The sequence below is a fragment of the Diabrotica virgifera genome, chromosome 6 (genome assembly GCF_917563875.1).
Source record: "Diabrotica virgifera virgifera chromosome 6, PGI_DIABVI_V3a".
Classification (NCBI taxonomy): Eukaryota; Metazoa; Arthropoda; class Insecta; order Coleoptera; family Chrysomelidae; genus Diabrotica; species Diabrotica virgifera.
The window spans coordinates 164,522,411-164,546,695 of NC_065448.1; the positions used below are offsets into that span (position 1 = coordinate 164,522,411).

At 29.6% G+C, this 24,285-nt stretch overlaps 1 long non-coding RNA gene across 50 annotated transcripts in view; it reads left to right on the forward strand.

Annotated features, from left to right (window-relative positions):
• The window catches only part of LOC126887013 (uncharacterized), a 204,623-nt gene that overhangs the window by 72,769 nt on the left and 107,569 nt on the right, over positions 1-24,285 (forward strand). For 41 of the 50 annotated variants that reach the window (XR_007698867.1, XR_007698886.1, XR_007698888.1 and 38 more), the window contains 4 exons: positions 14-4,473; positions 7,601-8,642; positions 9,337-17,340; positions 20,808-23,598. This is a non-coding gene — a long non-coding RNA (uncharacterized LOC126887013). Of the gene's footprint in view, positions 1-13; positions 4,821-5,862; positions 6,234-7,600; positions 8,643-9,336; positions 17,341-19,037; positions 19,731-20,807; positions 24,235-24,285 lie in introns of all 50 variants that reach the window. The other 9 variants (XR_007698907.1, XR_007698909.1, XR_007698912.1 and 6 more) reach the window with 7 other exon arrangements.

Sequence of the window (24,285 nt, forward strand, 5' to 3'; positions counted from 1 at the left end):
GGTTACTTCGAAGGTACAATAAGGTAGAACTATTTCAACACTACGATTCCAAAAAGTTACATTCCTCTATGAAAAATCAAAGGATCCAAACTTGAATAATTTCTTCGCTAGTTTCCCAAAGCTATATTGGTCTAAGCAAAACCTAAAAGGTAAATCATTGTTCAATGCTACAACGAAAGCTTGCAATATTACTGGTACAAAGTGAAATCTCCCACAAGCATTTCAAATACGACGCTTACATTGTTTACTCCCCGTTTCTTATAAAACTATATCGGGAAAAAACTACAATAAATCTTAAATGATATATTAATACAAAGGTTTGACAATTTTTGCATATTGAAGGTGTAGATTATTTCGAAGGTACAATAAGGTAGAACTATTTCAACACTACGATTCCAAAAAGTTATATTTCTCTATGAAAAATCAAAAGGTCCAAATTTGAATAATGTGTCGCTAGATTCTCAAAGCTATATTTGTTCAAGCAAAACCGAAAAGTCTATTTTTATTTGAATGATACAAAGAAAGCTTGCAAAATTTCTGGTTGAAACTGAAATCTCCCAACAACATTTCAAATACGACGCATACATTTTTTACTCCCCGTTTCTTATAAATCTATATCAACAAAAAACTACAATAAATCTTAAATGATACATTAATACAAAGGTTTGACAATTTTTTCAGATTGAAGGTGTCGATTATTTCGAAGGTACAATAAGGTAGAACTATTTCAACACTACGATTCCAAAAAGTTACATTTCTCCATAAAAAATCAAAAGATCCAAACTTGAATAATTTCTTCGCTAGATTCCCAAAGCTATATTTGTCTAAGCAAAACCTAAAAGGTAAATTTTTTTTCAATGCTACAAGGAAACCTTGCAATATTTCTGGTACAAAAAGAAATCTTCCAAAAACATTTCAAATACTACGCATACATTATTTACTCCCCGTTTCTTATAAAACTATATCAAGAAAAAACTACAATAAATCTTAAATGATACATTAATACAAATGTTTGACAATTTTTGCACATTGAAGGTGTAGGTTACTTCGAAGGTACAATAAGGTAGAACTATTTCAGCACTACGATTCCAAAAAGTTACATTTCTCTATGAAAAATCAAAAGATCCAAACTTGAATAATTTCTTCGCTAGATTCCCAAAGCTATATTTGTCTAAGCAAACCCTAAAAGGTAAATTTTTTTTCAATGCTACAAAGAAAGCTTGCAATATTTCTGGTACAAAAAGGAATCTTCCAAAAACATTTCAAATACGACGCATACATTGTTTACTCCCCGTTTCTTATAAAACTATATCAAGAAAAAACTACAAAAAATCTTAAATGATAGGTTAATATAAAGGTTTGACAATTTTTTCACATTGATGGTGTCGATTATTTCGAAGGTACAATAAGGTAGAACTATTTCAACACTACGATTCCAAAAAGTTACATTTCTCCATGAAAAATCAAAAGATCCAAACTTGAATAATTTCTTCGCTAGATTCCAAAGCTATATTGGTCTAAGCAAAACCTAAAAGGTAACTCATTTTTCAATGCTACAACGAAGGCTTGCAATATTTCTGGTACAAAGTGAAAGCTCCCAAAAACATTTCAAATACGACGCATATATTTTTTACTCCCCGTTTCTTATAAAGCTATATCAAGAAAAAACTACAAAAAATCTTAAATGATAGGTTAATATAAAGGTTTGACAATTATTTCACATTGAAGGAGTTGATTATTTCGAAGGTACAATAAGGTAGAACTATTTCAACACTACGATTCCAAAAAGTTACATTTCTCCATAAAAAATCAAAAGATCCAAACTTGAATAATTTCTTCGCTAGATTCCCAAAGCTATATTTGTCTTAAGCAAAACCTAAAAGGTAAATTTTTTTTCAATGCTACAAGGAAAGCTTGCAATATTTCTGGTACAAAGTGAAATCTTCCAAAAACATTTCAAATACGACGCATACCTTGTTTACTCACCGTTTCTTATAAAACTATATCAAGAAAAAACTACAATAAATCTTAAATGATACATTAGTACAAAGGTTTGACAATTTTTTCACATTGAAGGAGTAGAATATTTCGAAGGTACAAAAAGGTACAATGATTTCAACACTACGATTCCAAAAAGTTATATTCCTCTATGAAAAATCAAAAGATCCAAACTTGAGTAATTTCTTCGCTAGATTCCCAAAGCTATATTTGTCTAAGCAAATCCTAAAAGGTAATTTTGTTTCAATGCTACAAGGAAAGCTTGCAATATTTCTGGTACAAAAGAAATCTTCCAAAAACATTTCAAATACGACGCATACATTGTTTACTCCCCGTTTCTTATAAAACTATATCAAGAAAAAACTACAATAAATATTAAATGATACATTATTACACAGGTTTGACAATTTTTGCACATTGAAGGTGTAGATTATTTCGAAGGTACAATAAGGTAGAACTATTTCAACACTACGATTCCAAAAAGTTACATTCCTCTATGCAAAATCAAAAGATCCAAACTTGAATAATTTCTTCGCTAGTTTCCCAAAGCTATATTGGTCTAAGCAAAACCTAAAAGGTAAATCATTGTTCAATGCTACAACGACAGCTTGCAATATTACTGGTACAAAGTGATATCTCCCAAAAACATTTCAAATACGACGCATATATTTTTTACTCCCCGTTTCTTATAAAACTATATCAAGAAAAAATTACAAAAAATCTTAAATGATAGGTTAATATAAAGGTTTGACAATTTTTTCACATTGAAGGTGTCGATTATTTGGAAGGTACAATAAGGTAGAACTATTTCAACACTACGATTCCAAAAAGTTACATTTCTCCATGAAAAATCAAAAGATCCAAACTTGAATAATTTCTTCGCTAGATTCCAAAGCTATATTGGTCTAAGCAAAACCTAAAAGATAACTCATTTTTCAATGCTACAACGAAAGCTTGCAATATTTCTGGTACAAATTGAAATCTCCCTAAAACATTTCAAACACGACGCATATATTTTTTACTCCCCGTTTCTTATAAAACTATATCAAGAAAAAACTACAAAAAATCTTAAATGATAGGTTAATATAAAGGTTTGACAATTTTTTCACATTGAAGGTGTCGATTATTTCGAAGGTACAATAAGGTAGAACTATTTCAACACTACGATTCCAAAAAGTTACATTTCTCCATAAAAAATCTAAAGATCCAAACTTGAATAATTTCTTCGCTAGATTCCCAAAGCTATATTTGTCTAAGCAAACCCTAAAAGGTAAATTTTTTTTCAATGCCCCAAGGAAAGCTTGCTATATTTCTGGTACAAAGTGAAATCTTCAAAAAACATTTCAAATACGACGCATACATTATTTACTCCCCGTTTCTTATAAAACTATATCAAGAAAAAACTACAATAAATCTTAAATGATACATTAATACAAAGGTTTGACAATTTTTTCACATTGAAGGTGTCGATTATTTCGAAGGTACAATAAGCTAGAACTATTTCAACACTACGATTCCAAAAAGCTACATTTCTCCATGAAAAATCAAAAGATCCAAACTTGAATAATTTCTAAAAGTTTCCCAAAGCTATATTGGTCTAAGCAAAACCTAAAAGGTAAATCATTGTTCAATGCTACAACGAAAGCTTGCAATATTACTGATAAAAAGTGAAATCTCCCAAAAACATTTCAAATACGACGCATATATTTTTTACTCCCCGTTTCTTATAAAACTATATCAAGAAAAAACTACAAAAAATCTTAAATGATAGATTAATATAAAGGTTTGACAATTTTTTCACATTGAAGGTGTCGATTATTTCGAAGGTACAATAAGGTAGAACTATTTCAACACTACGATTCCAAAAAGTTACATTTCTCCATAAAGATCAAAAGATCCAAACTTGAATAATTTCTTCGCTAGATTCCCAAAGCTATATTTGTCTAAGCAAAACCTAAAAGGTAAATTTTTTTTCAATGCTACAAGGAAAGCTTGCAATATTTCTGGTACAAAAAGAAATCTTCCAAAACATTTTAAATACGACGCATACATTGTTTACTCCCCGTTTCTTATAAAACTATATCAAGAAAAAACTACAAAAAATCTTAAATGATAGGTTAATATAAAGGTTTGACAATTTTTTCACATTGAAGGTGTCGATTATTTCGAAGGTACAATAAGGTAGAACTATTTCAACACTACGATTCCAAAAAGTTACATTCCTCTATGAAAAATCAAAAGATCCAAACTTGAATAATTTCTTCGCTAGATTGCCAAAGCTATATTTGTCTTGGCAAAACCTAAAAGGTAAATTTTTTTTCAATGCTACAAGGAAAGCTTGCAATATTTCTGGTACAAAGTGAAATCTTCAAAAAACATTTCAAATACGACGCATACATTATTTACTCCCCGTTTCTTATAAAACTATATCAAGAAAAAACTACAATAAATCTTAAATGATACATTAATACAAAGGTTTGACAATTTTTGCACATTGAAGGCGTAGGTTACTTCGAAGGTACAATAAGGTAGAACTATTTCAACACTACGATTCCAAAAAGTTACATTTCTAAATAAAAAATCAAAAGATCCAAACTTGAATAATTTCTTCGCTAGATTGCCAAAGCTATATTTGTCTTGGCAAAACCTAAAAGGTAAATTTTTTTTCAATGCTACAAGGAAAGCTTGCTATATTTCTGGAAAAAAGTGAAATCTTCAAAAAACATTTCAAATACGACGCATACATTATTTACTCCCCGTTTCTTATAAAACTATATCAAGAAAAAACTACAATAAATCTTAAATGATACATTAATACAAAGGTTTGACAATTTTTTCACATTGAAGGTGTCGATTATTTCGAAGGTACAATAAGCTAGAACTATTTCAACACTACGATTCCAAAAAGTTACATTTCTCCATGAAAAATCAAAAGATCCAAACTTGAATGATTTCTTCGCTAGTTTCCCAAAGGTATATTGGTCTAAGCAAAACCTAAAAGGTAAATCATTGTTCAATGCTACAACGAAAGCTTGCAATATTACTGATACAAAGTGAAATCTCCCAAAAACATTTCGAATACGACGCATATATTTTTTACTCCCCGTTTCTTATATAACTATATCAAGAAAAAACTACAAAAAATCTTAAATGATAGATTAATATAAAGGTTTGACAATTTTTTCACATTGAAGGTGTCGGTTATTTCGAAGGTACAATAAGCTAGAACTATTTCAACACTACGATTCCAAAAAGTGACATTTCTCCATGAAAAATCAAAAGATCCAAACTTGAATAATTTCTTCGCTAGATTCCCAAAGCTATATTGGTCCAAGCAAAACCTAAAAGGTAAAATTTTTTTTTAATGCTACAACGAAAGCTTGCAATATTTCTGGTACAAAGTGAAATCTCCCAAAAACATTCCAAATACGACGCATATATTTTTTACTCCCCGTTTCTTATAAATCTATATCGAGAAAAAACTAGAATAAATCTTAAATGATACATTAATACAAAGGTTTGACAATTTTTTCACATTGAAGGTGTCGGTTATTTCGAAGGTACAATAAGCTAGAACTATTTCAACACTACGATTCCAAAAAGTGACATTTCTCCATGAAAAATCAAAAGATCCAAACTTGAATAATTTCTTCGCTAGTTTCCCAAAGCTATATTGGTCTAAGCAAAACCTAAAAGGTAAATCATTGTTCAATGCTACAACGACAGCTTGCAATATTACTGGTACAAAGTGATATCTCCCAAAAACATTTCAAATACGACGCATATATTTTTTACTCCCCGTTTCTTATAAAACTATATCAAGAAAAAATTACAAAAAATCTTAAATGATAGGTTAATATAAAGGTTTGACAATTTTTGCACATTGAAGGCGTAGGTTACTTCGAAGGTACAATAAGGTAGAACTATTTCAACACTACGATTCCAAAAAGTTACATTCCTCTATGAAAAATCAAAAGATCCAAACTTGAATAATTTCTTCGCTAGATTGCCAAAGCTATATTTGTCTTGGCAAAACCTAACAGGTAAATTTTTTTTCAATGCTACAAGGAAAGCTTGCTATATTTCTGGTACAAAAAGAAATCTTCCAAAAACATTTCAAATACGACGCATACATTGTTTACTCCCCGTTTCTTATAAAACTATATCAAGAAAAAATTACAATAAATCTTAAATGATAATTAATACAAATGTTTGACAATTTTTGCACATTGAAGGTGTAGGTTACTTCGAAGGTACAATAAGGCAGAACTATTTCAGCACTACGATTGCAAAAAGTTACATTTCTCTATGAAAAATCAAAAGATCCAAACTTGAATAATTTCTTCGCTAGATTCCCAAAGCTATATATTTGTATAAGCAAAACCTAAAAGGTAAATTTTTTTTCAATGCTACAAGGAAAGCTTGCAATATTTCTGGTACAAAGTGAAATCTCCCAAAAACATTTCAAATACGACGCTTACATTGTTTACTCCCCGTTTCTTATAAAACTATATCGAGAAAAAACTACCATTAATCTTAAATGATACATTAATACAAAGGTTTGACAATTTTTTCACATTGAAGATGTCGATTGTTTCGAAGGTACAATAAGGTAGAACTATTTCAACACTATGATTCCAAAAAGTTACATTTCTCCATAAAAAATCAGAAGATCCAAACTTGAATAATTTCTTCGCTAGATTCCCAAAGCTATATATTTGTATAAGCAAAACCTAAAAGGTAAATTTTTTTTCAATGCTACAAGGAAAGCTTTTAATATTTCTGGTACAAAGTGAAATCTCCCAAAAATATTTCAAATACGACGCTTACATTGTTTACTCCCCGTTTCTTATAAAACTATATCGAGAAAAAACTACCATTAATCTTAAATGATACATTAATACAAAGGTTTGACAATTTTTGCATATTGAAGGTGTAGATTATTTCGAAGGTACAATAAGGTAGAACTATTTCAACACTACGATTCCAAAAAGTTATATTTCTCTATGAAAAATCAAAAGGTCCAAATTTGAATAATGTCTCGCTAGATTCTCAAAGCTATATTTGCTCAAGCAAAACCGAAAAGTCTATTTTTATTTGAATGATACAAAGAAAGCTTGCAAAATTTCTGGTTGAAACTGAAATCTCCCAACAACATTTCAAATACGACGCATACATTTTTTAGTCCCCGTTTCTTATAAATCTATATCAAGAAAAAACTACAATAAATCTTAAATGATACATTAATACAAAGGTTTGACAATTTTTTCACATTGAAGGGGTCGATTATTTCGAAGGTACAATAAGGTAGAACTATTTCAACACTACGATTCCAAAAAGTTACATTTCTCCATGAAAAATCAAAAGATCCAAACTTGAATAATTTCTTCGCTAGATTCCCAAAGCTATATTGGTCTAAGCAAAACCTAAAAGGTAAAATTTTTTTTCAATGCTACAACGAAAGCTTGCAATATTTCTGGTACAAAGTGAAATCTCCCAAAAACATTTCAAATACGACGCATATATTTTTTACTCCCCGTTTCTTATAAATCTATATCAAGAAAAAACTACAATAAATCTTAAATGATACATTAATACAAAGGTTTGACAATTTTTTCACATTGAAGGTGTCGATTATTTCGAAGGTACAATAAGCTAGAACTATTTCAACACTACGATTCCAAAAAGTTACAGTTCTCCATGAAAAATCAAAAGATCCAAACTTGCATAATTTCTTCGCTAGTTTCCCAAAGCTATATTTGTCTAAGCAAAACCTAAAAGGTAAATCATTGTTCAATGCTACAACGAAAGCTTGCAATATTACTGGTACAAAGTGAAATCTCCCAAAAACATTTCAAATACGACACTTACATTGTTTACTCCCCGTTTATAATAAAACTATATCAAGACAAAACTACAATAAATCTTAAATGATACATTAATACACAGGTTTGACAATTTTTGCACATTGAAGGTGTAGATTATTTCGAAGGTACAATAAGGTAGAACTATTTCAACACTACGATTTCAAAAAGTTACATTCCTCTATGAAAAATCAAAGGATCCAAACTTGAATAATTTCTTCGCTAGTTTCCCAAAGCTATATTGGTCTAAGCAAAACCTAAAAGGTAAATCATTGTTCAATGCTACAACGAAAGCTTGCAATATTACTGATACAAAGTGAAATCTCCCAAAAACATTTCGAATACGACGCATATATTTTTTACTCCCCGTTTCTTATAAAACTATATCAAGAAAAAACTACAAAAAATCTTAAATGATAGATTAATATAAAGGTTTGACAATTTTTTCACATTGAAGGTGTCGGTTATTTCGAAGGTACAATAAGCTAGAACTATTTCAACACTACGATTCCAAAAAGTGACATTTCTCCATGAAAAATCAAAAGATCCAAACTTGAATAATTTCTTCGCTAGATTCCCAAAGCTATATTGGTCCAAGCAAAACCTAAAAGGTAAAATTTTTTTTTAATGCTACAACGAAAGCTTGCAATATTTCTGGTACAAAGTGAAATCTCCCAAAAACATTCCAAATACGACGCATATATTTTTTACTCCCCGTTTCTTATAAATCTATATCGAGAAAAAACTAGAATAAATCTTAAATGATACATTAATACAAAGGTTTGACAATTTTTTCACATTGAAGGTGTCGGTTATTTCGAAGGTACAATAAGCTAGAACTATTTCAACACTACGATTCCAAAAAGTGACATTTCTCCATGAAAAATCAAAAGATCCAAACTTGAATAATTTCTTCGCTAGTTTCCCAAAGCTATATTGGTCTAAGCAAAACCTAAAAGGTAAATCATTGTTCAATGCTACAACGACAGCTTGCAATATTACTGGTACAAAGTGATATCTCCCAAAAACATTTCAAATACGACGCATATATTTTTTACTCCCCGTTTCTTATAAAACTATATCAAGAAAAAATTACAAAAAATCTTAAATGATAGGTTAATATAAAGGTTTGACAATTTTTGCACATTGAAGGCGTAGGTTACTTCGAAGGTACAATAAGGTAGAACTATTTCAACACTACGATTCCAAAAAGTTACATTCCTCTATGAAAAATCAAAAGATCCAAACTTGAATAATTTCTTCGCTAGATTGCCAAAGCTATATTTGTCTTGGCAAAACCTAACAGGTAAATTTTTTTTCAATGCTACAACGACAGCTTGCAATATTACTGGTACAAAGTGATATCTCCCAAAAACATTTCAAATACGACGCATATATTTTTTACTCCCCGTTTCTTATAAAACTATATCAAGAAAAAATTACAAAAAATCTTAAATGATACATTAATACAAAGGTTTGACAATTTTTTCACATTGAAGGTGTCGATTATTTCGAAGGTACAGTAAGCTAGAACTATTTCAACACTACGATTCCAAAAAGTGACATTTCTCCATGAAAAATCAAAAGATCCAAACTTGAATAATTTCTTCGCTAGTTTCCCAAAGCTATATTGGTCTAAGCAAAACCTAAAAGGTAAATCATTGTTCAATGCTACAACGAAAGCTTGCAATATTACTGGTACAAAATGAAATCTCCCAAAAACATTTCAAATACGACGCATATATTTTTTACTCCCCGTTTCTTATAAAACTATATCAAGAAAAACTACAAAAAATCTTAAGTGATAGATTAATATAAAGGTTTGACAATTTTTTCACATTGAAGGTGTCGATTATTTCGAAGGTACAATAAGTTAGAAGTATTTCAACACTACGATTCCAAAAAGTTACATTTCTCCATGAAAAATCAAAAGATCCAAACTTGAATAATTTCTTCGCTAGATTCCCAAAGCTATATTGGTCCAAGCAAAACCTAAAAGGTAAAATTTTTTTTTTAATGCTACAACGAAAGCTTGCAATATTTCTGGTACAAAGTGAAATCTCCCAAAAACATTTCAAATACGACGCATATATTTTTTACTCCCCGTTTCTTATAAAACTATATCAAGAAAAACTACAAAAAATCTTAAATGATACATTAATACAAAGGTTTGACAATTTTTTCACATTGAAGGTGTCGATTATTTCGAAGATACAATAAGCTAGAACTATTTCAACACTACGATTCCAAAAAGTTACATTTCTCCATGAAAAATCAAAAGATCCAAACTTGAATAATTTCTTCGCTAGATTCCCAAAGCTATATTGGTCCAAGCAAAACCTAAAAGGTAAAATTTTTTTTTAATGCTACAACGAAAGCTTGCAATATTTCTGGTACAAAGTGAAATCTCCCAAAAACATTTCAAATACGACGCATATATTTTTTACTCCCCGTTTCTTATAAAACTATATCAAGAAAAACTACAAAAAATCTTAAATGATAGATTAATATAAAGGTTTGACAATTTTTTCGCATTGAAGGTGTCGATTATTTCGAAGGTACAATAAGCTAGAACTATTTCAACACTACGATTCCAAAAAGTTACATTTCTCCATGAAAAATCAAAAGATCCAAACTTGAATAATTTCTTCGCTAGTTTCCCAAAGCTATATTTGTCTAAGCAAAACCTAAAAGGTAAATCATTGTTCAATGCTACAACGAATGCTTGCAATATTACTGGTACAAAGTGAAATCTCCCAAAACCATTTCAAATACGACGCTTACATTGTTTACTCCCCGTTTATAATAAAACTATATCAAGAAAAAACTACAATAAATCTTAAATGATACATTAATACACAGGTTTGACAATTTTTGCACATTGAAGGTGTAGATTATTTCGAAGGTACAATAAGGTAGAACTATTTCAACACTACGATTCCAAAAAGTTACATTCCTCTATGAAAAATCAAAGGATCCAAACTTGAATAATTTCTTCGCTAGTTTCCCAAAGCTATATTGGTCTAAGCAAAACCTAAAAGGTAAATCATTGTTCAATGCTACAACGAAAGCTTGCAATATTACTGGTACAAAGTGAAATCTCCCACAAGCATTTCAAATACGACGCTTACATTGTTTACTCCCCGTTTCTTATAAAACTATATCGGGAAAAAACTACAATAAATCTTAAATGATATATTAATACAAAGGTTTGACAATTTTTGCATATTGAAGGTGTAGATTATTTCGAAGGTACAATAAGGTAGAACTATTTCAACACTACGATTCCAAAAAGTTATATTTCTCTATGAAAAATCAAAAGGTCCAAATTTGAATAATGTGTCGCTAGATTCTCAAAGCTATATTTGTTCAAGCAAAACCGAAAAGTCTATTTTTATTTGAATGATACAAAGAAAGCTTGCAAAATTTCTGGTTGAAACTGAAATCTCCCAACAACATTTCAAATACGACGCATACATTTTTTACTCCCCGTTTCTTATAAATCTATATCAACAAAAAACTACAATAAATCTTAAATGATACATTAATACAAAGGTTTGACAATTTTTTCAGATTGAAGGTGTCGATTATTTCGAAGGTACAATAAGGTAGAACTATTTCAACACTACGATTCCAAAAAGTTACATTTCTCCATAAAAAATCAAAAGATCCAAACTTGAATAATTTCTTCGCTAGATTGCCAAAGCTATATTTGTCTAAGCAAAACCTAAAAGGTAAATTTTTTTTCAATGCTACAAGGAAACCTTGCAATATTTCTGGTACAAAAAGAAATCTTCCAAAAACATTTCAAATACGACGCATACATTATTTACTCCCCGTTTCTTATAAAACTATATCAAGAAAAAACTACAATAAATCTTAAATGATACATTAATACAAATGTTTGACAATTTTTGCACATTGAAGGTGTAGGTTACTTCGAAGGTACAATAAGGTAGAACTATTTCAGCACTACGATTCCAAAAAGTTACATTTCTCTATGAAAAATCAAAAGATCCAAACTTGAATAATTTCTTCGCTAGATTCCCAAAGCTATATTTGTCTAAGCAAACCCTAAAAGGTAAATTTTTTTTCAATGCTACAAAGAAAGCTTGCAATATTTCTGGTACAAAAAGAAATCTTCCAAAAACATTTCAAATACGACGCATACATTGTCTACTCCCCGTTTCTTATAAAACTATATCAAGAAAAAACTACAAAAAATCTTAAATGATAGGTTAATATAAAGGTTTGACAATTTTTTCACATTGATGGTGTCGATTATTTCGAAGGTACAATAAGGTAGAACTATTTCAACACTACGATTCCAAAAAGTTACATTTCTCCATGAAAAATTAAAAGATCCAAACTTGAATAATTTCTTCGCTAGATTCCAAAGCTATATTGGTCTAAGCAAAACCTAAAAGGTAACTCATTTTTCAATGCTACAACGAAGGCTTGCAATATTTCTGGTACAAAGTGAAAGCTCCCAAAAACATTTCAAATACGACGCATATATTTTTTACTCCCCGTTTCTTATAAAACTATATCAAGAAAAAACTACAAAAAATCTTAAATGATAGGTTAATATAAAGGTTTGACAATTTTTTCACATTGAAGGAGTTGATTATTTCGAAGGTACAATAAGGTAGAACTATTTCAACACTACGATTCCAAAAAGTTACATTTCTCCATAAAAAATCAAAAGATCCAAACTTGAATAATTTCTTCGCTAGATTCCCAAAGCTATATTTGTCTAAGCAAAACCTAAAAGGTAAATTTTTTTTTCAATGCTACAAGGAAAGCTTGCAATATTTCTGGTACAAAGTGAAATCTTCCAAAAACATTTCAAATACGACGCATACCTTGTTTACTCACCGTTTCTTATAAAACTATATCAAGAAAAAACTACAATAAATCTTAAATGATACATGAGTACAAAGGTTTGACAATTTTTTCACATTGAAGGAGTAGAATATTTCGAAGGTACAAAAAGGTACAATGATTTCAACACTACGATTCCAAAAAGTTATATTCCTCTATGAAAAATCAAAAGATCCAAACTTGAGTAATTTCTTCGCTAAATTCCCAAAGCTATATTTGTCTAAGCAAATCCTAGAAGGTAATTTTGTTTCAATGCTACAAGGAAAGCTTGCAATATTTCTGGTACAAAAGAAATCTTCCAAAAACATTTCAAATACGACGCATACATTGTTTACTCCCCGTTTCTTATAAAACTATATCAAGAAAAAACTACAATAAATATTAAATGATACATTAATACACAGGTTTGACAATTTTTGCACATTGAAGGTGTAGATTATTTCGAAGGTACAATAAGGTAGAACTATTTCAACACTACGATTCCAAAAAGTTACATTCCTCTATGCAAAATCAAAAGATCCAAACTTGAATAATTTCTTCGCTAGTTTCCCAAAGCTATATTGGTCTAAGCAAAACCTAAAAGGTAAATCATTGTTCAATGCTACAACGACAGCTTGCAATATTACTGGTACAAAGTGATATCTCCCAAAAACATTTCAAATACGACGCATATATTTTTTACTCCCCGTTTCTTATAAAACTATATCAAGAAAAAATTACAAAAAATCTTAAATGATAGGTTAATATAAAGGTTTGACAATTTTTTCACATTGAAGGTGTCGATTATTTCGAAGGTACAATAAGCTAGAACTATTTCAACACTACGATTCCAAAAAGTTACATTTCTCCATGAAAAATCAAAAGATCCAAACTTGAATAATTTCTTCGCTAGATTCCAAAGCTATATTGGTCTAAGCAAAACCTAAAAGGTAACTCATTTTTCAATGCTACAACGAAAGCTTGCAATATTTCTGGTACAAATTGAAATCTCCCAAAAACATTTCAAACACGACGCATATATTTTTTACTCCCCGTTTCTTATAAAACTATATCAAGAAAAAACTACAAAAAATCTTAAATGATAGGTTAATATAAAGGTTTGACAATTTTTTCACATTGAAGGTGTCGATTATTTCGAAGGTACAATAAGGTAGAACTATTTCAACACTACGATTCCAAAAAGTTACATTTCTCCATAAAAAATCTAAAGATCCAAACTTGAATAATTTCTTCGCTAGATTCCCAAAGCTATATTTGTCTAAGCAAAACCTAAAAGGTAAATTTTTTTTCAATGCTACAAGGAAAGCTTGCAATATTTCTGGTACAAAGTGAAATCTTCCAAAAACATTTCAAATACGACGCATACCTTGTTTACTCACCGTTTCTTATAAAACTATATCAAGAAAAAACTACAATAAATCTTAAATGATACATTAATACAAATGTTTGACAATTTTTGCACATTGAAGGTGTAGGTTACTTCGAAGGTACAATAAGGTAGAACTATTTCAGCACTACGATTCCAAAAAGTTACATTTCTCTATGAAAAATCAAAAGATCCAAACTTGAATAATTTCTTCGCTAGATTCCCAAAGCTATATTTGTCTAAGCAAACCCTAAAAGGTAAATTTTTTTTCAATGCTACAAAGAAAGCTTGCAATATTTCTGGCACAAAAAGAAATCTTCCAAAAACATTTCAAATACGACGCATACATTGTTTACTCCCCGTTTCTTATAAAACTATATCAAGAAAAAACTACAAAAAATCTTAAATGATAGGTTAATATAAAGGTTTGACAATTTTTTCACATTGAAGGTGTCGATTATTTCGAAGGTACAATAAGGTAGAACTATTTCAACACTACGATTCCAAAAAGTTACATTCCTCTATGAAAAATCAAAAGATCCAAACTTGAATAATTTCTTCGCTAGATTGCCAAAGCTATATTTGTCTTGGCAAAACCTAAAAGGTAAATTTTTTTTTCAATGCTACAAGGAAAGCTTGCAATATTTCTGGTACAAAGTGAAATCTTCAAAAAACATTTCAAATACGACGCATATATTTTTTACTCCCCGTTTCTTATAAATCTATATCAAGAAAAAACTACAATAAATCTTAAATGATACATTAATACAAAGGTTTGACAATTTTTTCACATTGAAGGTGTCGATTATTTCGAAGGTACAATAAGGTAGAACTATTTCAACACTACGATTCCAAAAAGTTACATTTCTCCATGAAAAATCAAAAGATCCAAACTTGAATAATTTCTTCGCTAGATTCCCAAAGCTATATTGGTCTAAGCAAAACCTAAAAGGTAAAATTTTTTTTCAATGCTACAACGAAAGCTTGCAATATTTCTGGTACAAAGTGAAATCTCCCAAAAACATTTCAAATACGACGCATATATTTTTTACTCCCCGTTTCTTATAAATCTATATCAAGAAAAAACTACAATAAATCTTAAATGATACATTAATACAAAGGTTTGACAATTTTTTCACATTGAAGGTGTCGATTATTTCGAAGGTACAATAAGCTAGAACTATTTCAACACTACGATTCCAAAAAGTTACAGTTCTCCATGAAAAATCAAAAGATCCAAACTTGCATAATTTCTTCGCTAGTTTCCCAAAGCTATATTTGTCTAAGCAAAACCTAAAAGGTAAATCATTGTTCAATGCTACAACGAAAGCTTGCAATATTACTGGTACAAAGTGAAATCTCCCAAAAACATTTCAAATACGACACTTACATTGTTTACTCCCCGTTTATAATAAAACTATATCAAGACAAAACTACAATAAATCTTAAATGATACATTAATACACAGGTTTGACAATTTTTGCACATTGAAGGTGTAGATTATTTCGAAGGTACAATAAGGTAGAACTATTTCAACACTACGATTTCAAAAAGTTACATTCCTCTATGAAAAATCAAAGGATCCAAACTTGAATAATTTCTTCGCTAGTTTCCCAAAGCTATATTGGTCTAAGCAAAACCTAAAAGGTAAATCATTGTTCAATGCTACAACGAAAGCTTGCAATATTACTGGTACAAAGTGAAATCTCCCAAAAACATTTCAAATACGACGCATATATTTTTTACTCCCCGTTTCTTATAAAACTATATCAAGAAAAACTACAATAAATCTTAAATGATAGATTAATATAAAGGTTTGACAATTTTTTCACATTGAAGGTGTCGATTATTTCGAAGGTACAATAAGCTAGAACTATTTCAACACTACGATTCCAAAAAGTTACATTTCTCCATGAAAAATCAAAAGATCCAAACTTGAATAATTTCTTCGCTAGATTCCCAAAGCTATATTGGTCCAAGCAAAACCTAAAAGGTAAAATTTTTTTTTTAATGCTACAACGAAAGCTTGCAATATTTCTGGTACAAAGTGAAATCTCCCAAAAACATTCCAAATACGACGCATATATTTTTTACTCCCCGTTTCTTATAAATCTATATCGAGAAAAAACTAGAATAAATCTTAAATGATACATTAATACAAAGGTTTGACAATTTTTTCACATTGAAGGTGTCGATTATTTCGAAGGTACAGTAAGCTAGAACTATTTCAACACTACGATTCCAAAAAGTGACATTTCTCCATGAAAAATCAAAAGATCCAAACTTGAATAATTTCTTCGCTAGTTTCCCAAAGCTATATTGGTCTAAGGAAAACCTAAAAGGTAAATCATTGTTCAATGCTACAACGAAAGCTTGCAATATTACTGGTACAAAATGAAATCTCCCAAAAACATTTCAAATACGACGCATATATTTTTTACTCCCCGTTTCTTATAAAACTATATCAAGAAAAACTACAAAAAATCTTAAGTGATAGATTAATATAAAGGTTTGACAATTTTTTCACATTGAAGGTGTCGATTATTTCGAAGGTACAATAAGGTAGAAGTATTTCAACACTACGATTCCAAAAAGTTACATTTCTCCATGAAAAATCAAAAGATCCAAACTTGAATAATTTCTTCGCTAGATTCCCAAAGCTATATTGGTCCAAGCAAAACCTAAAAGGTAAAATTTTTTTTTAATGCTACAACGAAAGCTTGCAATATTTCTGGTACAAAGTGAAATCTCCCAAAAACATTTCAAATACGACGCATATATTTTTTACTCCCCGTTTCTTATAAAACTATATCAAGAAAAACTACAAAAAATCTTAAATGATACATTAATACAAAGGTTTGACAATTTTTTCACATTGAAGGTGTCGATTATTTCGAAGGTACAATAAGCTAGAACTATTTCAACACTACGATTCCAAAAAGTTACATTTCTCCATGAAAAATCAAAAGATCCAAACTTGAATAATTTCTTCGCTAGATTCCCAAAGCTATATTGGTTCAAGCAAAACCTAAAAGGTAAAATTTTTTTTTAATGCTACAACGAAAGCTTGCAATATTTCTGGTACAAAGTGAAATCTCCCAAAAACATTTCAAATACGACGCATATATTTTTTACTCCCCGTTTCTTATAAAACTATATCAAGAAAAACTACAAAAAATCTTAAATGATAGATTAATATAAAGGTTTGACAATTTTTTCGCATTGAAGGTGTCGATTATTTCGAATGTACAATAAGCTAGAACTATTTCAACACTACGATTCCAAAAAGTTACATTTCTCCATGAAAAATCAAAAGATCCAAACTTGAATAATTTCTTCGCTAGTTTCCCAAAGCTATATTTGTCTAAGCAAAACCTAAAAGGTAAATCATTGTTCAATGCTACAACGAATGCTTGCAATATTACTGGTACAAAGTGAAATCTCCCAAAACCATTTCAAATACGACGCTTACATTGTTTACTCCCCGTTTATAATAAAACTATATCAAGAAAAAACTACAATAAATCTTAAATAATACATTAATACACAGGTTTGACAATTTTTGCACATTGAAGGTGTAGATTATTTCGAAGGTACAATAAGGTAGAACTATTTCAACACTACGATTCCAAAAAGTTACATTCCTCTATGAAAAATCAAAGGATCCAAACTTGAATAATTTCTTCGCTAGTTTCCCAAAGCTATATTGGTCTAAGCAAAACCTAAAAGGTAAATCATTGTTCAATGCTACAACGAAAGCTTGCAATATTACTGGTACAAAGTGAAATCTCCCACAAGCATTTCAAATACGACGCTTACATTGTTTACTCCCCGTTTCTTATAAAACTATATCGGGAAAAAACTACAATAAATCTTAAATGATATATTAATACAAAGGTTTGACAATTTTTGCATATTGAAGGTGTAGATTATTTCGAAGGTACAATAAGGTAGAACTATTTCAACACTACGATTCCAAAAAGTTATATTTCTCTATGAAAAATCAAAAGGTCCAAATTTGAATAATGTGTCGCTAGATTCTCAAAGCTATATTTGTTCAAGCAAAACCGAAAAGTCTATTTTTATTTGAATGATACAAAGAAAGCTTGCAAAATTTCTGGTTGAAACTGAAATCTCCCAACAACATTTCAAATACGACGCATACATTTTTTACTCCCCGTTTCTTATAAATCTATATCAACAAAAAACTACAATAAATCTTAAATGATACATTAATACAAAGGTTTGACAATTTTTTCAGATTGAAGGTGTCGATTATTTCGAAGGTACAATAAGGTAGAACTATTTCAACACTACGATTCCAAAAAGTTACATTTCTCCATAAAAAATCAAAAGATCCAAACTTGAATAATTTCTTCGCTAGATTGCCAAAGCTATATTTGTCTAAGCAAAACCTAAAAGGTAAATTTTTTTTCAATGCTACAAGGAAACCTTGCAATATTTCTGGTACAAAAAGAAATCTTCCAAAAACATTTCAAATACGACGCATACATTATTTACTCCCCGTTTCTTATAAAACTATATCAAGAAAAAACTACAATAAATCTTAAATGATACATTAATACAAATGTTTGACAATTTTTGCACATTGAAGGTGTAGGTTACTTCGAAGGTACAATAAGGTAGAACTATTTCAGCACTACGATTCCAAAAAGTTACATTTCTCTATGAAAAATCAAAAGATCCAAACTTGAATAATTTCTTCGCTAGATTCCCAAAGCTATATTTGTCTAAGCAAACCCTAAAAGGTAAATTTTTTTTCAATGCTACAAAGAAAGCTTGCAATATTTCTGGTACAAAAAGAAATCTTCCAAAAACATTTCAAATACGACGCATACATTGTCTACTCCCCGTTTCTTATAAAACTATATCAAGAAAAAACTACAAAAAATCTTAAATGATAGGTTAATATAAAGGTTTGACAATTTTTTCACATTGATGGTGTCGATTATTTCGAAGGTACAATAAGGTAGAACTATTTCAACACTACGATTCCAAAAAGTTACATTTCTCCATGAAAAATTAAAAGATCCAAACTTGAATAATTTCTTCGCTAGATTCCCAAAGCTATATTTGTCTAAGCAAACCCTAAAAGGTAAATTTTTTTTCAATGCTACAAAGAAAGCTTGCAATATTTCTGGTACAAAAAGAAATCTTCCAAAAACATTTCAAATACGACGCATACATTGTCTACTCCCCGTTTCTTATAAAACTATATCAAGAAAAAACTACAAAAAATCTTAAATGATAGGTTAATATAAAGGTTTGACAATTTTTTCACATTGATGGTGTCGATTATTTCGAAGGTACAATAAGGTAGAACTATTTCAACACTACGATTCCAAAAAGTTACATTTCTCCATGAAAAATTAAAAGATCCAAACTTGAATAATTTCTTCGCTAGATTCCAAAGCTATATTGGTCTAAGCAAAACCTAAAAGGTAACTCATTTTTCAATGCTACAACGAAGGCTTGCAATATTTCTGGTACAAAGTGAAAGCTCCCAAAAACATTTCAAATACGACGCATATATTTTTTACTCCCCGTTTCTTATAAAACTATATCAAGAAAAAACTACAAAAAATCTTAAATGATAGGTTAATATAAAGGTTTGACAATTTTTTCACATTGAAGGAGTTGATTATTTCGAAGGTACAATAAGGTAGAACTATTTCAACACTACGATTCCAAAAAGTTACATTTCTCCATAAAAAATCAAAAGATCCAAACTTGAATAATTTCTTCGCTAGATTCCCAAAGCTATATTTGTCTAAGCAAAACCTAAAAGGTAAATTTTTTTTTCAATGCTACAAGGAAAGCTTGCAATATTTCTGGTACAAAGTGAAATCTTCCAAAAACATTTCAAATACGACGCATACCTTGTTTACTCACCGTTTCTTATAAAACTATATCAAGAAAAAACTACAATAAATCTTAAATGATACATGAGTACAAAGGTTTGACAATTTTTTCACATTGAAGGAGTAGAATATTTCGAAGGTACAAAAAGGTACAATGATTTCAACACTACGATTCCAAAAAGTTATATTCCTCTATGAAAAATCAAAAGATCCAAACTTGAGTAATTTCTTCGCTAAATTCCCAAAGCTATATTTGTCTAAGCAAATCCTAGAAGGTAATTTTGTTTCAATGCTACAAGGAAAGCTTGCAATATTTCTGGTACAAAAGAAATCTTCCAAAAACATTTCAAATACGACGCATACATTGTTTACTCCCCGTTTCTTATAAAACTATATCAAGAAAAAACTACAATAAATATTAAATGATACATTAATACACAGGTTTGACAATTTTTGCACATTGAAGGTGTAGATTATTTCGAAGGTACAATAAGGTAGAACTATTTCAACACTACGATTCCAAAAAGTTACATTCCTCTATGCAAAATCAAAAGATCCAAACTTGAATAATTTCTTCGCTAGTTTCCCAAAGCTATATTGGTCTAAGCAAAACCTAAAAGGTAAATCATTGTTCAATGCTACAACGACAGCTTGCAATATTACTGGTACAAAGTGATATCTCCCAAAAACATTTCAAATACGACGCATATATTTTTTACTCCCCGTTTCTTATAAAACTATATCAAGAAAAAATTACAAAAAATCTTAAATGATAGGTTAATATAAAGGTTTGACAATTTTTTCACATTGAAGGTGTCGATTATTTCGAAGGTACAATAAGCTAGAACTATTTCAACACTACGATTCCAAAAAGTTACATTTCTCCATGAAAAATCAAAAGATCCAAACTTGAATAATTTCTTCGCTAGATTCCAAAGCTATATTGGTCTAAGCAAAACCTAAAAGGTAACTCATTTTTCAATGCTACAACGAAAGCTTGCAATATTTCTGGTACAAATTGAAATCTCCCAAAAACATTTCAAACACGACTCATATATTTTTTACTCCCCGTTTCTTATAAAACTATATCAAGAAAAAACTACAAAAAATCTTAAATGATAGGTTAATATAAAGGTTTGACAATTTTTTCACATTGAAGGTGTCGATTATTTCGAAGGTACAATAAGGTAGAACTATTTCAACACTACGATTCCAAAAAGTTACATTTCTCCATAAAAAATCTAAAGATCCAAACTTGAATAATTTCTTCGCTAGATTCCCAAAGCTATATTTGTCTAAGCAAAACCTAAAAGGTAAATTTTTTTTCAATGCTACAAGGAAAGCTTGCAATATTTCTGGTACAAAGTGAAATCTTCCAAAAACATTTCAAATACGACGCATACCTTGTTTACTCACCGTTTCTTATAAAACTATATCAAGAAAAAACTACAATAAATCTTAAATGATACATTAATACAAATGTTTGACAATTTTTGCACATTGAAGGTGTAGGTTACTTCGAAGGTACAATAAGGTAGAACTATTTCAGCACTACGATTCCAAAAAGTTACATTTCTCTATGAAAAATCAAAAGATCCAAACTTGAATAATTTCTTCGCTAGATTCCCAAAGCTATATTTGTCTAAGCAAACCCTAAAAGGTAAATTTTTTTTCAATGCTACAAAGAAAGCTTGCAATATTTCTGGCACAAAAAGAAATCTTCCAAAAACATTTCAAATACGACGCATACATTGTTTACTCCCCGTTTCTTATAAAACTATATCAAGAAAAAACTACAAAAAATCTTAAATGATAGGTTAATATAAAGGTTTGACAATTTTTTCACATTGAAGGTGTCGATTATTTCGAAGGTACAATAAGGTAGAACTATTTCAACACTACGATTCCAAAAAGTTACATTCCTCTATGAAAAATCAAAAGATCCAAACTTGAATAATTTCTTCGCTAGATTGCCAAAGCTATATTTGTCTTGGCAAAACCTAAAAGGTAAATTTTTTTTTCAATGCTACAAGGAAAGCTTGCAATATTTCTGGTACAAAGTGAAATCTTCAAAAAACATTTCAAATACGACGCATACATTATTTACTCCCCGTTTCTTATAAAACTATATCAAGAAAAAACTACAATAAATCTTAAATGATACATTAATACAAAGGTTTGACAATTTTTGCACATTGAAGGCGTAGGTTACTTCGAAGGTACAATAAGTTAGAACTATTTCAACACTACGATTCCAAAAAGTTACATTTCTAAATAAAAAATCAAAAGATCGAAACTTGAATAATTTCTTCGCTAGATTCCCAAAGCTATATTTGTCTTGGCAAAACCTAAAAGGTAAATTTTTTTTCAATGCTACAAGGAAAGCTTGCTATATTTCTGGTACAAAGTGAAATCTTCAAAAAACATTTCAAATACGACGCATACATTATTTACTCCCCGTTTCTTATAAAACTATATCAAGAAAAAACTACAATAAATCTTAAATGATACATTAATACAAAGGTTTGACAATTTTTTCACATTGAAGGTGTCGATTATTTCGAAGGTACAATAAGCTAGAACTATTTCAACACTACGATTCCAAAAAGCTACATTTCTCCATGAAAAATCAAAAGATCCAAACTTGAATAATTTCTAAAAGTTTCCCAAAGCTATATTGGTCTAAGCAAAACCTAAAAGGTAAATCATTGTTCAATGCTACAACGAAAGCTTGCAATATTACTGATACAAAGTGAAATCTCCCAAAAACATTTCAAATACGACGCATATATTTTTTACTCCCCGTTTCTTATAAAACTATATCAAGAAAAAACTACAAAAAATCTTAAATGATAGATTAATATAAAGGTTTGACAATTTTTTCACATTGAAGGTGTCGATTATTTCGAAGGTACAATAAGGTAGAACTATTTCAACACTACGATTCCAAAAAGTTACATTTCTCCATAAAAATCAAAAGATCCAAACTTGAATAATTTCTTCGCTAGATTCCCAAAGCTATATTTGTCTAAGCAAAACCTAAAAGGTAAATTTTTTTTCAATGCTACAAGGAAAGCTTGCAATATTTCTGGTACAAAAAGAAATCTTCCAAAAACATTTCAAATACGACGCATACATTGTTTACTCCCCGTTTCTTATAAATCTATATCAAGAAAAAACTACAATAAATCTTAAATGATACATTAATACAAAGGTTTGACAATTTTTTCACATTGAAGGTGTCGATTATTTCGAAGGTACAATAAGCTAGAACTATTTCAACACTACGATTCCAAAAAGTTACATTTCTCCATGAAAAATCAAAAGATCCAAACTTGAATAATTTCTTCGCTAGTTTCCCAAAGGTATATTGGTCTAAGCAAAACCTAAAAGGTAAATCATTGTTCAATGCTACAACGAAAGCTTGCAATATTACTGATACAAAGTGAAATCTCCCAAAAACATTTCGAATACGACGTATATATTTTTTACTCCCCGTTTCTTATAAAACTATATCAAGAAAAAACTACAAAAAATCTTAAATGATAGATTAATATAAAGGTTTGACAATTTTTTCACATTGAAGGTGTCGATTATTTCGAAGGTACAATAAGGTAGAACTATTTCAACACTACGATTCCAAAAAGCTACATTTCTCCATGAAAAATCAAAAGATCCAAACTTGAATAATTTCTAAAAGTTTCCCAAAGCTATATTGGTCTAAGCAAAACCTAAAAGGTAAATCATTGTTCAATGCTACAACGAAAGCTTGCAATATTACTGATAAAAAGTGAAATCTCCCAAAAACATTTCAAATACGACGCATATATTTTTTACTCCCCGTTTCTTATAAAACTATATCAAGAAAAAACTACAAAAAATCTTAAATGATAGATTAATATAAAGGTTTGACAATTTTTTCACATTGAAGGTGTCGATTATTTCGAAGGTACAATAAGGTAGAACTATTTCAACACTACGATTCCAAAAAGTTACATTTCTCCATAAAAATCAAAAGATCCAAACTTGAATAATTTCTTCGCTAGATTCCCAAAGCTATATTTGTCTAAGCAAAACCTAAAAGGTAAATTTTTTTTCAATGCTACAAGGAAAGCTTGCAATATTTCTGGTACAAAAAGAAATCTTCCAAAAACATTTCAAATACGACGCATACATTGTTTACTCCCCGTTTCTTATAAAACTATATCAAGAAAAAACTACAAAAAATCTTAAATGATAGGTTAATATAAAGGTTTGACAATTTTTTCACATTGAAGGTGTCGATTAGTTC